Raw genomic sequence first — 13,973 nt, forward strand, 5'->3', positions numbered from 1 at the left:
GCTTTCCTTTCCTCCCCACAGAGCCAGTGACACTGTCTAGGGGCTATCAAAAGGCCTGATCCATGGGCTCAGAATTGCTCTTAACACGGTATGTGGCTGGGAGATCCCTCGCAGTGAAGCAGGTACAGGATATGCCATGACTATGGGATCTACCTGTCATGTCACATTTCAGATGGTCCAGATCTAGTCGGCCACACAAAATGCTGGATGGCCTTCTAAGGCACAAGATGTCAGTTTTAGGGGGAAAACCCTGCCATTTTCCATGATGCAACATATTTATGGAATCAGACATCTCTATATGGTGCTGTGGTCTCAATAGGAAGAGTATGTGAGTCCAGGAACCAAGGGGTGGAAGCAGGTATCAATCCATGTACCATTGCTTCCAATCACCCACTGGGGGAGGTTATGCTCCTCTTCTCTGTAGTTCTGGGAACGGCAGGTTGGAGGTCCTGGAATAAGGATCGATTGAACCTCATACACATTATGGCTGTCACCAGGGATGTTTGGACTCCCTGTGCCCAGGGTAGGAGTCTGCTCTTCTCCAGGCAGAAGTAATCCACCCTGATCCTCTGGAGGGGGTGGGACTCCTCTTACACAACTGGGATAAGAGCAATGTAGGGGGAACCTGGGTGACAGACGTCGGTGCCTCCTGGTTCTCCCTCACCCCATTGTAACTATGAAGGGACAAGTGCAGGAACCCAGCCTGAAAATGGCTTGATTTCCAAGGGCCCAGACCCCTCAGATAGGAAGATTTGGGTCACACTCCCAGGTAGCCCACAAGGGCCCCCACACCTGTGCTCTGCAATCCATGGCAGTATTTCTGCAGAGGCCCTGCTTCCCATGGGCTGGGTTATACAGTAACAGGTCACAGCAGGGACATGAAGGCAGGCTGGTTTCCAGGCGGCATGGGGCTCTCTGAGGGCTGACTGTAGCTGAGGACTCCTCTCCAGCCTTGCTCACCTTCACTTAGGTTGCCTGGTGATCTGTGATAGTGCAACACAACTTTCTCCTGCAGGCCATAATGTGGGGTCAGACTGGCATCTCGGTCTGCTGGCTCTTCCAGCATTTTCTGTCTCCCTCTCCTATGCTCTGATAGGTGTTTCCTCTGATAATATTACAATGAATTTAACCCTGTCTTGTTTTGGCATCTGCTTCCAGGAGGACTAACAAAATCATTTCCATCTGTAAACCAACCACCTACTGCCTATTCCATCTATAAATTCGTCCTCTTTGTCCAGCTCCTCCCATCAGCCTCTGCTCCATTGCATTTGTCTTTGTAGTATCTCATGAGCTTAGAGGTGTTTGTTGTTTTAAGCCAGTAATTTGGGGGGGTCATCTGGTACACAGCAATAGATCTCTAGTAAAGTTCTCTAAAACTTATTTTATTCTACCTCTCTTTTATTTCCTTGCACTTTGAAAATGTTGTCTTTACTCACTGTTTGCAATTCCTCTCTTCTTGTTCTTGCTTTTATTTTCTATTGTCTTTTGTCTTTGCTTGTGTCCATCTGCCCCCACTTTTCCCTTCCGCTGTCTCCATTATGGATGATTCTAAACATATACAATAAAAGATTCCAAACGAATAAAATAATACTATATGGTGATGCAGAGAGGAAGCATATCTGGACTTAGAGGCTGCAAGTATAATAACTAGGTATATGGAATACAAGTAAAGGAAATCAAGTTATTAATAGGGTCAGACCTGGGCGGTCCTGCAACCAAGCAGTAATGTTCACACTTATTGCCTGCCCTTCAGGTGAAAGAGCTGCCTCTCAGTTTTCATTTTCAGAGCAATAGAAACAGCAACAGAGACACATGCACACGCCTGGTGAAAGGTTACACTGACACAAGCACTTTGGAAATCAAGTTCGCATGTGCTGGTCTGGTTACAGCACATCCTGCATACAGTCCAGCAATCCTAACCCTGATCGTACACTCTGGGGAATCCCTGGCCCGTGTGTCCCAGAAGACACGTTCAGTAATGTTTATGGAAAAAACTGGAATGACCACATAAACATAAATAGGAAATGAGTCACAAAATTTAAAACTTTACACCAGTAAAAATGAGTGAACTACGCCTCACACATCAGAGAGAAGTCAACGAGAGAAGACACTGAGTCACAGAAAAATATGTGCAGCATGTGTTCACTTACAGAAAGGTTAAAAACAGGCAAAAACTAATAATATTTTGTTTGGAAATATATACACTTATTGTAATATCTTTAGGGCAACTCAAAGGAATTGTAACCAGGAGTCTCAGGACAGAGGTTACACATGGGGGGATGGGACTGGGCAGTGGTCCACGGGGCTTCATTCCTTCTGTTTCTTGTCCCAGTGCAGGTGCCCAGGGGTTTACTGTATCAGAACTCCTTAAACTGTCATTTTTCAGATTGGAGTTTGTTAACCATTCATTCCAGGTTAATGTTTCTAAGGAAATTAAAAATGAAATACCAAAGTTCGTTTCAAAGATACTTCGAAAGAACTATTTGCATTTGGAACAAAACCACGGTCAATTATTCTGCACTATGTTAGAGAGAGGACACAGAATGTTATAACAACAATAGCTTTGGCTACACATAGGGCATTTGATCTTTTGCTCACTGGCATCTCGATTGATTTCTGGCATACAATGTTGCATACAGTGTGCAAGGCAATTCTGTCTTGTGAAGGATTTGAGGGGGCACATTAACCTCACATTCACCTAGATTCAGTACATTCACAGAACGAAAAAGTACATTGTTGCTCAATGTAAATTAAGCTGGAAATCATACAAAGGAATAACCACCGATGAAATAGAAGAAATGAATGGAAATGACAACAGAGCTGCTTTTAAGAAAAAAAAATGGTACATAGTAACAGTGCTTTTTAGAATTTGTAGATGCCTAAATCTCTTCTACCAAATCTCACTGAAAAACATACTGAGACATGTTAAATTTATTATGGATGTTCAATTTATATAAACTTCTCATTATTACCTTCCAAAGAGAATTCTGAAGCATTCAATAAAAATAATGGGTGAAAGTAGGATTTGACTTACCAAATCCAAAAAACAATATTTAATTTTAATTTTGGTTTTAACGTGTACCTAAATCCTTTGAGACCCTCCCTTCCAGAGGTGGATCTGAATGTCCTTCTCTTGGGTGTGGGCTGCCTTGAAGGATTCACTTCAGACAGAAAAGGCTGATGTAATGGTGTGTGACTCTGGGTCCCAGAACATAAAACACACGGCAGCTTCCAGCTGGGTTTCTCTCTCTCTCTCTTTCTCTGTTGGCTCTAAATTAACTATGAGATGTTAAACAATCATCCATTAGTTTTAAGATTTAAGAAGAATATCTATATCTAAGGGGACAGAATACATACTATTAACATTCAAACAATCTATTTATTTGGACTTTGGTCTCTGACTGTGATCCAATTAGAGAAAAAGGAAGAACCAGGCTGTCTCGGGCAGATTCCAAGATGGATGCCCTTACCAACCTCAGGTTGTTCATATTCTCCCAGTTGTTGGATCAAACATTAATCCAGGTGCTAGTGTGAATGGACTTTGCATGCGCAGTTAAGGGTCATATCAGCTGAATTAAAAGTGGAGGGTTATTGTGAGTAATCCTGACCTCATCAGGTGAGCCCTTAACAGGATGGAGTTCTTCCTGACTGAAGGCCTGGCTGAATGAGCAGGACTCAGGGTGAGGGAGGCCTTTTTTAATTTTTATTTTATTTTAAAAAGGTTTTTTTGTTTTGTTTTGTTTTTAATTTTTGGGAGAAAGAATACAGAGCATGAGCAGGGAGGGGCAGAGACAGAGGCAGACACAGCATCTAAAGCAGGCTCCAGGCTCTGAGCTGTCAGCACAGAGTCTGATGCAGAGCTTGAACTCATGAACCTGAGCAAGATCACACGACCTGAGCTGAAGTCTGTCGCTTAACTGACTGAGCCACCCAGGCACCCCAAGGGAGGCCTTGACCATGGAAGGGACCACCAGGCAAGCAGTGCTGGTGGCCACAGGAGCTGACAGCAGCATCCCACTGACATTGTGCAAGGAAGTGGACCCTTGCAGGGAGAGGACCGCAGTCCTCCAGCTCCAGGAAATGGAATTCTGCCAACAGCTCTGTTCAGGCTTGGAGGGGATGTTGAGCGCTAGGTGCAAACACTGCCTGTGACACACCGGAGAGAACCCTCAGCATCACACTGGACTGCTGACCTGCAGAACTGGGACACATGGATGGCTGCTGTCGTAAGTCACTATGGTTGTGGGAATTTGTTCTGCGGCAATAGGAAACCACTGCACAGCCTCAAGTGTACATAGAGGTCTTGCCCCTGGAATGAATTTATGAAACTTCATGCACACTAGATGGATGAAATAAAATCTTTCCTTGGGGTGCCTGGGTGGCTCAGTCAGTTAGGCGTCCAACTTCAGCTCAGGTCATGATCTCACGGTTTGTGGGTTCAAGCCCCACATCAGGCTCTCTGTGCTGACAGCTTAGAGCCTGGAGCCTGCTTCGAATTCTGTGTCTCCCTCTCTTCCTGCTCCTCCCCCCCACTCATGCTCAGTCTCTGTCTCTCCTTCAAAAATAAAAACTTAAAAAAAATTGTTTAACTTTCCTTATTTTTGCTTATGTATTTTTCATTTTATGATTTTTATGTGATGCAATTAAATACTAATAGTCACATTTCATTCATTCATTCAACAACAATTAATTTAGAGCCTACTATACACCAGGAATGGCTTTCTATGCTGGGAGACAGCTTTCACCAAAATAGCCCAAAGCCCCTGTGCTCATGTGCCCTACATTCTAGAGGCTTCTCAAGAGTGAGACGGAGCCACTGGAACATTTTCAGTGAACACATGATGTGACCTGACTCATATTAGCAAGACCGCTGACTCACATTAGCAGGACATTAGACTCCCCTGTGGGGAGATGAGCCCCAGGTAGCAGGTGATGCAGGGCACCAGGGCCACAATCCAGGAGGGACAGGATGGTGGAGACTAAGGGGAGGAGAGGGCCTGAGGGATGAGAGAGACAGAGAGAAGGGCTGCAGGCACAGGGTGAGGAAAAGAAGCAGAGGGAAAGAATTCTAAGCAGTGGAATTCTCAGATTTAAATACATTGTTATACAGATTTTTAATAAATCTCTATCTACAGGATGTAGCAAGACGTTCTTTGCATCTACTATTTACTATACTCTGGGCGCTCCCTGAAAACCCATTGCCTCCTTATGATATTCAGGGTAAAGAAAACAATACCAAGTGCCCCAACAATATGCACATAATTTAAGTATTAATTCAAACACAGGAAATGGAAGAACACTGGTGAAGGGCATCTGGCTGCACTGAACACTTGCAACTGGGAGGTGATTATAGCTTGCCCACTCTTCCAGCAGAAATATACATAACAGTTGTGTATCCATGGACTGAGGAAATGGCCAGCATTCACACAGATAATCTTAGGGCTATGGAATGAAGGTAATGTTAAAACACAGGAGTCAGGGCCCCCTGGGTGGCTCAGTCGGTTGAGCATCTGACTTTGGCTCAGGTCATGACCTCACGGTTTGTGAGTTTGAGCCCTGCGTCAGGCTCTGTGTTGACAACCTGGAGCCTGCTTTGGATTCTGTGTCCCCCCTCTCTCTCCACCCCACCCCTGCTTGTGCTCTGTCTCTCTCTGTCTTTCAAAAATGAATAAAACACAGGAGTCACTGATACATTGTTTGGGAAAACTTAAGAGCTTTGTGAGTCTGACTGCTGTGCTGGATGGTCACTTTTCTGTAGGGTGGGGCCAAAATCACATTTACAGTTTAGATTCCTGATGTTCAGGGGTTACCAACATTGTGCTACCACTAGCGTTAATCAACAAGAAGGAAACTGGAATCAGGTACAGCTTCTCCATGTCTAAAGAGAAAACCTCTGTCCCTCCTTTTCTGTCCCCAGGGTGAGCTCATTCTCTTGTATCGAATTCCCTGGGAGTGAGTTTTCTAGAATAATCCAGAGGAAGAAAGGTAAGGGGTAGGAGGTAAGAGAATCCAGTTCAGCGAATATTCCGGAAAGGACTGTGCAGGAAAAGGAGTTGAGCCCAGCCTGTGTGTCTTTCCCTGTTTTCCTCAGACAGCCCCTGGGCCAGGACTCAGGAAGACAGGATGACAACGTCACCTGACCACCGTGCATGCGGAGAGAGGTCAGGGCAAAGTCTCAGAACTCCCGGGAGGGCCTGACTCTTCGTGTACCCTCACGAGGGCGGTGTCTGGCGCAGGGAAGGCCAGGGTTAGGGAGTCCTTAACTCCCCTGGTTTTACTTCTCCTTCTCACAGCCTGGGTCACGTCCTCCTGCCTGGATACTGATGACGGAAGCCCAGTGCGCACTCCCATTGAGTTTCCCGTTTTAGAGAAACAATTAGCGTCACCGCTGTTGCCGCATACAAAATTCTCGGAAACAGGCTCCGTTCAGCTTTTCCCAAGACCCCGAGGGTCTGCTGCATGGACCCCACAACCCGTCCTCCTCCTGTTCTCGGGAGGCCTACTTCTTACCGCGACCTGGGCGGGTGACTGCGGGGTCGGGAGGAAAGGGCCTCTGCGGGGCAGGAGCGCGGGGACCGCCCGCGGGGATGCAGGACCCCGAGGAAGGCGACTGTCCGCCGCCCTGACCCCAGACCAGCACCTGCCCCTTGCCCACCCTCCACCTGTCCTCCCCCGTCCCTCCCAGATTAGGCCCCGCTCTCACCCACTCTGGTCCCCCTCCCCCTGCCCTCCCGGCCGCCTCCCCCTGGGACCCTGGCCCGCGCAGGGAGGAGGGTCGGGCGGGGTCTCAGCCCCTCCGCGCCCGCAGGCTCCCACTCCCTGCGGTATTTCCACACAGCGATGTCCCGGCCCGGCCTCGGGGAGCCCCGCTTCATCTCCGTGGGCTACGTGGACAACACGCAGTTCGAGCAGTTCGACAGCGACGCCCCGAATCAGAGGATGGAGCCGCGGGCGCAGTGGATGGAGCAGGAGGGGCGGGAGTATTGGGACGAGCAGACGCGGATTTACAAGGACAACGCACAGATTTTCCGAGTGAGCCTGCAGAACACGCGCGGCTACTACAACCAGAGCGAGTCCGGTGAGCGGGCCCGAGTCCAGGTCACGACCCCCATCCCAATGTCCGCCCTTATTTCCAGGTCCGAAGGTCACCCCGAGGTCCACCGACAAGCCCCTAGACCGGGAAAGAGCCCAGAGGGCTTGCTCGGGTTTTGTTTCCAATTTAAGCTGAACAGGCTCAGATCAAGAACAACCCAGGGATTTCTCGCGGGGGCGGGGCCAGGGTCTCACCGGGACTGGGGCTTTCTGGATGAGAAGTGGGGCGGGACAGGCGGGTCCCCCGCGGGTACAGTCAATTCTCCAAGAACGGCGCGGATTACGGGCCCTGAACGAGGACCTGCGCTCCTCACCCGGCAGATCACTCGCCTCAAGTGGGAAGTGGCCGGTGTGGCCGAGGGCTGGAGGAACCACCTGGACGGAGAGTGGGTGGAGGGTCTCCGTAGGCACCTGCAGAACAGAGAGCAGATGCCGCAGCTCGCAGGGACGAGGGGGCAAGGAACTTCCCCAGTCTTCCCTCAGCCTGGGGCCAGTGTCTCTCTATTAGGAGAGATAAATGGGACTGATGCCAGAATGCCCCCCGCCCCCCACTCCAGGGGTGGAGAGAGGAAGGAAACAGCTCTGGTGTGCAGACTGGGTACCAAAGAGCAACCTGTCCAGAGTGCCCACGCTTCTCCCTGGACAATTAAGGAATGCAATCCCTCGGGGATGGAGGGGGAAACCATCTCTGAAGTAACTGATCAGCGACTCTGGCAGCGGCTTTAGGAACCATGGGGACTTTCTTAGTTTTGTTCTCTACCCCAAAACCAATGTGTTTGAATTCGGACTCCAGCTTTTCTGAGTCACTGGGCCTCAGGTCGGGACCAGAAATACTTTTTCTCCGCCCGCCCCCCCCCCCCCCCCCCCGATCTGCCTCCTACCTTAGGCTATCTTGTCCTAATTAAAGAACTTTCCAGACAAGAAGAGATCATCCAAGATGTCTATGCCTAGGCTGGTGTCTGGGTTATTGCTCCCTTCTCCCACCCCAGTTGAACTGTCCTTTCTCAGGATGGTCACATGAATGCTGCTGCAGTGGCCCAAGACAGACATGAATTTTTTTTTTATTTTCTGACCCTTCTCCTCAGACCCTCCAAAGACACAGGTAACCCACTACCCCATCTCTGACAGTGATGTCATCCTGAGGTGCTGGGCCCTGGGCTTCTACCCTGGCAGCGTGATGGGGAGGACCTGACCCAGGACTCAGAGCTTCTGGACACAGGCCTGCAGGGGACTGGACCTTCCAGAAGTTGGTGGCTGTGGTGGTGCCCCCTGGAGAGGAGCAGAGATACACATGCCATGTGCGGCACGAGGGGCTACAGGAGCCCGTCGACCTGAGATGGGGTAAGGAGGGAAACCTGGGCACAGAGCCTCTTCTCGGGGAGATGTCCCTTCTGAAGAACTTCAGCAAGGTAGGGGCTTATGCCTGGGGTACAGGGTCCCTCCCTTCTCTCCCAGAGCCTCCTCCTCTCATCATGGACATCGTTGCTGGTCTGGTTCTCCTGTGGTTACTGTGCTGGTTAGAGCTGTGATCTGGAGAAAGAAGCACTCAGGTAGGGAGAGGCTATACTCTGAGTTTTCCTATCCAACTTAATGGGAAGTACCACCCACACACATGTGCTAGTCCAGTGTGGAGTGGAATGCTAACAATTTCTTTGTAGCAAAACACGTGAAAATGAAGGACAAATGTTTCACCTTGATGAATCTGGTCATGGGGACCTGATTCACAGCAGTCATAGGACAGAGAGGAAGGCCCCTGCTGAGGACAGACTATAGGAGGGCGGTTTCTCCATTCCCCACACAGGTACTTTCTTCATGTTTCCTGATCCTGCCCTCAATCTGTAGCCACAGTTCTGGAAGTTTCCCTGGGGTTCAGAACTAGGTCTAGGACCTCATGGCCCTGCCTCCTAAATGGCCTCAAACACGGTGTTTTCTTCCCACAGGTGGAAAAGGAGGCAGCTACATTCAGTCTGCAAGTACGTATGGAGGAGGTGATCCCTGAGACCCTGGGATAGTGTAGACAGGATCCCATGGGGAGCTCACCCACTCCATAGTTCCTCCTTTAGTCTCATCTCCTGACCTCATCCTGTTTGTATTAACCCGGGCAGTGACCGTACCCAGGGCTCTGATGTGTCTCTCATGGCTCCTAAAGTAAGATCCTGGAGGACCTCAAGTGGGGAGGGGTTGGGCAGAGGGAACACGACTGGGTTATGAGAATTCTTTGAGTGGGACGTTTTGAGGATGCAGTGGGGTGAGATTGTCACCACTCACAGTGAGTGATCTGAATCCAGCTCAGTATTCCTGAATCCAGGAAACCAGCTCAGTGTTCCAGGCTGGGGATGTCTGCTCCTTCCACTGGGGTGTGAGCAGTGGAAAGAGTGTGAAGTGATGGGATTCTGGAAGCAATCTGTAAATGGACCTTACAGCACAATCTAATGAATTAGATCTTGAGTATGAGAAAGAGGAGCCAGGGAGGACCCCAAAATTCTGGACTATGCAAGTGGAAAGATGGAGTTGCTGTCAGCAGAGATGGGGAAAATTCTGGAAGGAGCCTATTTGGGGAGAGGCATCACAGATAGTCAGTGAAGAGACATGAGATGAGATGTCTATTAGAAATGTGAGAGAATCAACTTGGCAGTCAGATGAGCATGGATGAGTATGGAATTTAGGAGAAATGTCTGGGCTAGAGAAACCGATTTTGGAGATGACACCACGTAGATGATGTTTAGAGCCTTCAGCATAGATGAGGTCACCAAAGGGGTGATGGCCATAGAAGAAAAAGGAAAAAGGACCAAACCCTGGACCCCCAGTTCCAAAAGATCCGATCAGACCCCACACTCAGAGCAGTCTGCACAGTCCTGGCTTCACCTTAAAGGCACCTAGACCAGGGAGTCCCAAACTTCCCAGTTCACAGGACTCCCCCAAACACCGTCTTAAGGCTCACAAAGTGTGGAGTAGAGTATGAGATTCTGCTGGTCTTTACATCACACTTTCAGTAGCAAGAATGGAGATGAGGATTCCCACACGGCTATGCATCGGGTTCACTTGCAGGGCTCGTTAAATTAGCGATTCCTTGATCTTGCGAAGTGGACTCTGAGTCTGTGGGTCTGGGGAGAGGCCTGTGCATTTTGTGAGAAGCCTGGCGCTCAGCCAGATCTGGAGCCAGTGAGGTCAGCGATTAGAGCAGCCAGCCTGGGGAGGGGCATTAAAACCACATTTAAATACGTTTTCTTTTCCCTTGTAAAGAGAGGGGAGCACATACCTTGTCAATAGGAGACGTGATGTTGTGAGACACATGTCATTGTTGTATCCTGGGGTCTAGACGAGTGGGAGGACTAGGGAGTGGTTCACGGTTTGGTGTGACAAACACCTCTGAATGCTTGCTCTCTGCAACTACTCCCCTGATCAATTTTTTGGAGCGAACAATGGAATCCAACTTTTTTCTAAATATGAGATTATGTTGGGGAAGGCCACAGTGCAGGCTTGGGGCTACAGAGCCAGGAATGGAATACATAATCCCACCCTAGGTTGAAGCCCACACAGGAACCCACTGCCCCTACTGCTCTGCACAGACATCACCTGTCACACCACCGACTCCCCTGATGCAGGACGCTGGGCCCTGAGTCCAGGACTGACGTTGCTGCTGCTCCTGGCAACAGGAGGTAGTAACTGCCCACACGGCTCCTGTGCAAATGCTTTCTGCACAGTGTTAGCCTTGCTGACACCACCTCCTGAGTCAGGGCCAGCACATGGTCAGCTGCCTAGTGGAGCCTCGTGCTGTCTAACTAGAAGAATGGTAGGAAAATAGATGTTCCTTTTCTGTGCAGAGAGGTGGCTTCTACCTCCTAAGAAGACTCTCAATGTGAGAATCGAATAACAGGATGGCAGTTCGGGTGCTGGGGGCGAGGGCTGGAGAAAGGATGGCTGATTGCTGTTCTCAGAGCACAGACCTGAGGTTGCAGCTTGATCCGGTGCCCTGCAGGCACTCAGGTTCGGCTGAAAGAACAAGCCAATAGATGGCATCTCTCCTCTCATTCCCCTGATACTATTAGACCAGCTTTTGTCTAATCCAGTTTATGCTGACAAATATACGGAAAGGTATTGGGGGTGTTGAAATGATTATTCAAGATGTCGTCACCCGTTGTCTCTGACAACAGAACACCTAGGTCTGTAAGACTTCAGGGGGCCTCTGCGTGCACTGACGTGTCATGTTAACGTTTTTATTTCCCTCTGCATGGAAGTACTCTGGGGAGAGAGTCTGTAACATTTATCAGTTTTTATGTGACCCTCGCAGAGGACTAAATAACCAACAAGCCAACCAAAAAACCAAAACACCACCTTGGTCTTCTAGTGTGGCCGTAGTGTTCCTCAAAGTCTGAACTGTTAGTTAACAACTCAACTGAGAAAAAAAAAATGGCTTGTTTGAAAATTTTATTTGCATTCTAGTTAGTTAACATATACTATTGTGGATCTTAGTGATTCATCACTTGTATATAACACCCAGTGCTCATCCCAAGTACTCTCCTTAATACCCATCACCTATGTAACCCATCCCCCACCAACCTCTCCTCCAGCAACCCTCAGTTTGCTCTCTGCATCATTAAGAGTCTCTTAGGGCACTTGGGTGGCTCAGTTGGTTAAGCGGGCAACTCTTGGTTTCGGCTCAGGTCATGTTCTCACAGTTTCATGAGTTCAAGCCCCTCGTCAGCTCTGCACTGGCAGCATGAAGCCTGCCTGGGATTCTCTCTCTCTCTCCCCCGCTCTCTCTGCCCCTGCCCCACTCACGCTGTCTCTGTCTCTCTCAAAATTAATAAGTAAACTTAAAAAAAATGTTTTAAAAAGAGCCTCTTCTGGACTCTTAAAAACTGAGAACAAACTGAGGGTTGATGGGGACTGGGAGGGAGGGGAAAGTGGGTGATGGGCATTGAAGAGGGCACCTGTTGGGATGAGCACTAGGTGTTGTACGGAAACCAATCTGACAATAAATTTCATATTAAAAAAAATTTTTTTAAAGAGTCTCTTCTGGTTAGAGGAAGCATCATTTAAATTTTTTTTTAATTTATTTTTGAGAGAGAGAGACAGAGCATGAGCAGGTGAGGGGCAGAGAGAGACGGAAACATAGAATCTGACGCAGGTTCCAGGCTCTGAGCTGTCAGCATGGAGCCCGATGCAGAGCTTGAACTTGTGAACCGTGAGATCATGACCTGAGGTGAAGTCAGCCACCCAACTGACTGAGCCGCCCAGGCGCCCCAGGAAGCAGCATTTTAGAATCACCACTTACTGTGGGGGTTAGTCTATCAGGGTCTCACTCCTGTTAGGCACCAGGCTTTCACGTCTTTCTCTGCTCAGCACCACAAAGCAGCCAAAAGCTCGGATGGATTTCTTGCTTATCTCCTCAGTCTTGGCTGATGTCCTCAGAGCAAAAGTGAATCTGGAGCTCTGGGCTCCCTGACCTCACCTCTCCAGGCTACAGTCCTCTCCTAGATGTTGGCTGGGCCTCTTCACTGTGTCTACATGTTGAAAATTTTAATAAGATAAACTATGTTTCATCAGGCTTTCTCAGTTGTTCTCAGTGGGATCATGAGTTCCTAAATTACCTCCCTAACCAGTAGTCAGAAGACAAACTACTCTCTAGGCTGAATGTCAGAGTACAGTGTTGAAAGCTAATCCAGATGGGGCAACATCAGAGTGGGCACCAGCTCACAAGGTCAGGGTAAGGATCACAGGTCTAAGAGGGGAACGCTGGGGACAGAGGGGAAGGACAAAGAGTCTCCCGTGTATACTTGGTCCCATATTCAATTATGAGGCCAAAGGGACCTTCTGTTTCTCTGCGGTCACTCACTTTCCCTTCTTCTCTCTCACTGGCCCTTTCTCTGACCTTACTCAAACCTCAGGATCTTTCATTAAAAAGGACATGAATGGAATTGGGGTCATTCTAGGCAAGCTACCCACAGAAAATATGTCTGAAATCTCACATAGCCCAGTTATCTGTCGGGACAAGATGTGGATGCAGGGGTCAGTCCTGTCCCCACCCTCCCTTGAGTGAGGCCAACAGAGGACTCTTTCCTTCCCCAACGGGTGACCATGGATGTGGTGGGTTCCCCCCAGAATCTTAGGGCAGCAGCAGCTCATTTGTGACCTCCAGGTGGAGTTGTGAGCCCACACACGAGTCAAGTAGCACCTCAAGATCTTTGCAAAAGATCTTTCCATTATCTTTCCTCCATCGTCCTTGGCCTCAGTAGCCAACCTGCCTGCCATCGTCCATACTGTTAGTCCTCCTTCAGAGAGATGAAATCCTCACCATTCTAAGGAGCTAAAAGTGTCCCCTGGAGAAGCTCCCATTGGGGTCACCAACATCTATAAGACTGAGACCAGGGACCAAGAATCAGTGACAAACCAGATTGAATATGACAGCTGAAGCAAAATGCTACACACATTTCCCAGGCTGATAGGGGGAAGGGTGGTCAGTGCATTCCCGGGACACAACATGGTGAAAACCCTTTGTTCTAAAGTTGGGAAAGCCCAGCTTGTCCTTACAAGAATCTCGACATCACTCACAAGCCTTGCTGGACAGTCCAAACTCTGCTGGCACCGCTAACACTACAGAAGTATTTCTGTACCCTTATCCTTCTGATCTCAATAGTTAGGTCTCCTGTCCTCCAGCCACGTTGCCCACAGCTCATGCTGTGATGAGCACAGTGGCCTGTCCAAGTGCCGGAACTGTTTGTGGTCCATGAAGGCAGTGGCAGGAAGCCAGGCTTGCTTATGCCAGGTGGACAGACATGGTGTGGAAATACACCAGGCAGTGAGTGCCAGGGGTGGAAACAGTTACCTTGGGGTCCAACAGGGAGTGGGCTGTGAACCCACCCTCCCGCCTTCTGGCT

The 13,973-nt window shown here is 49.1% G+C and overlaps 1 pseudogene; it reads left to right on the plus strand.

The window, feature by feature from the left end:
* The first annotated feature begins 6,149 nt into the window (after positions 1-6,149).
* Positions 6,150-10,593, plus strand: LOC122478609 (annotated as a pseudogene).
* The last annotated feature ends 3,380 nt before the right edge of the window (positions 10,594-13,973 follow it).

Source organism: Prionailurus bengalensis, unplaced genomic scaffold, assembly GCF_016509475.1.
Source record: "Prionailurus bengalensis isolate Pbe53 unplaced genomic scaffold, Fcat_Pben_1.1_paternal_pri Un_scaffold_109, whole genome shotgun sequence".
Classification (NCBI taxonomy): Eukaryota; Metazoa; Chordata; class Mammalia; order Carnivora; family Felidae; genus Prionailurus; species Prionailurus bengalensis.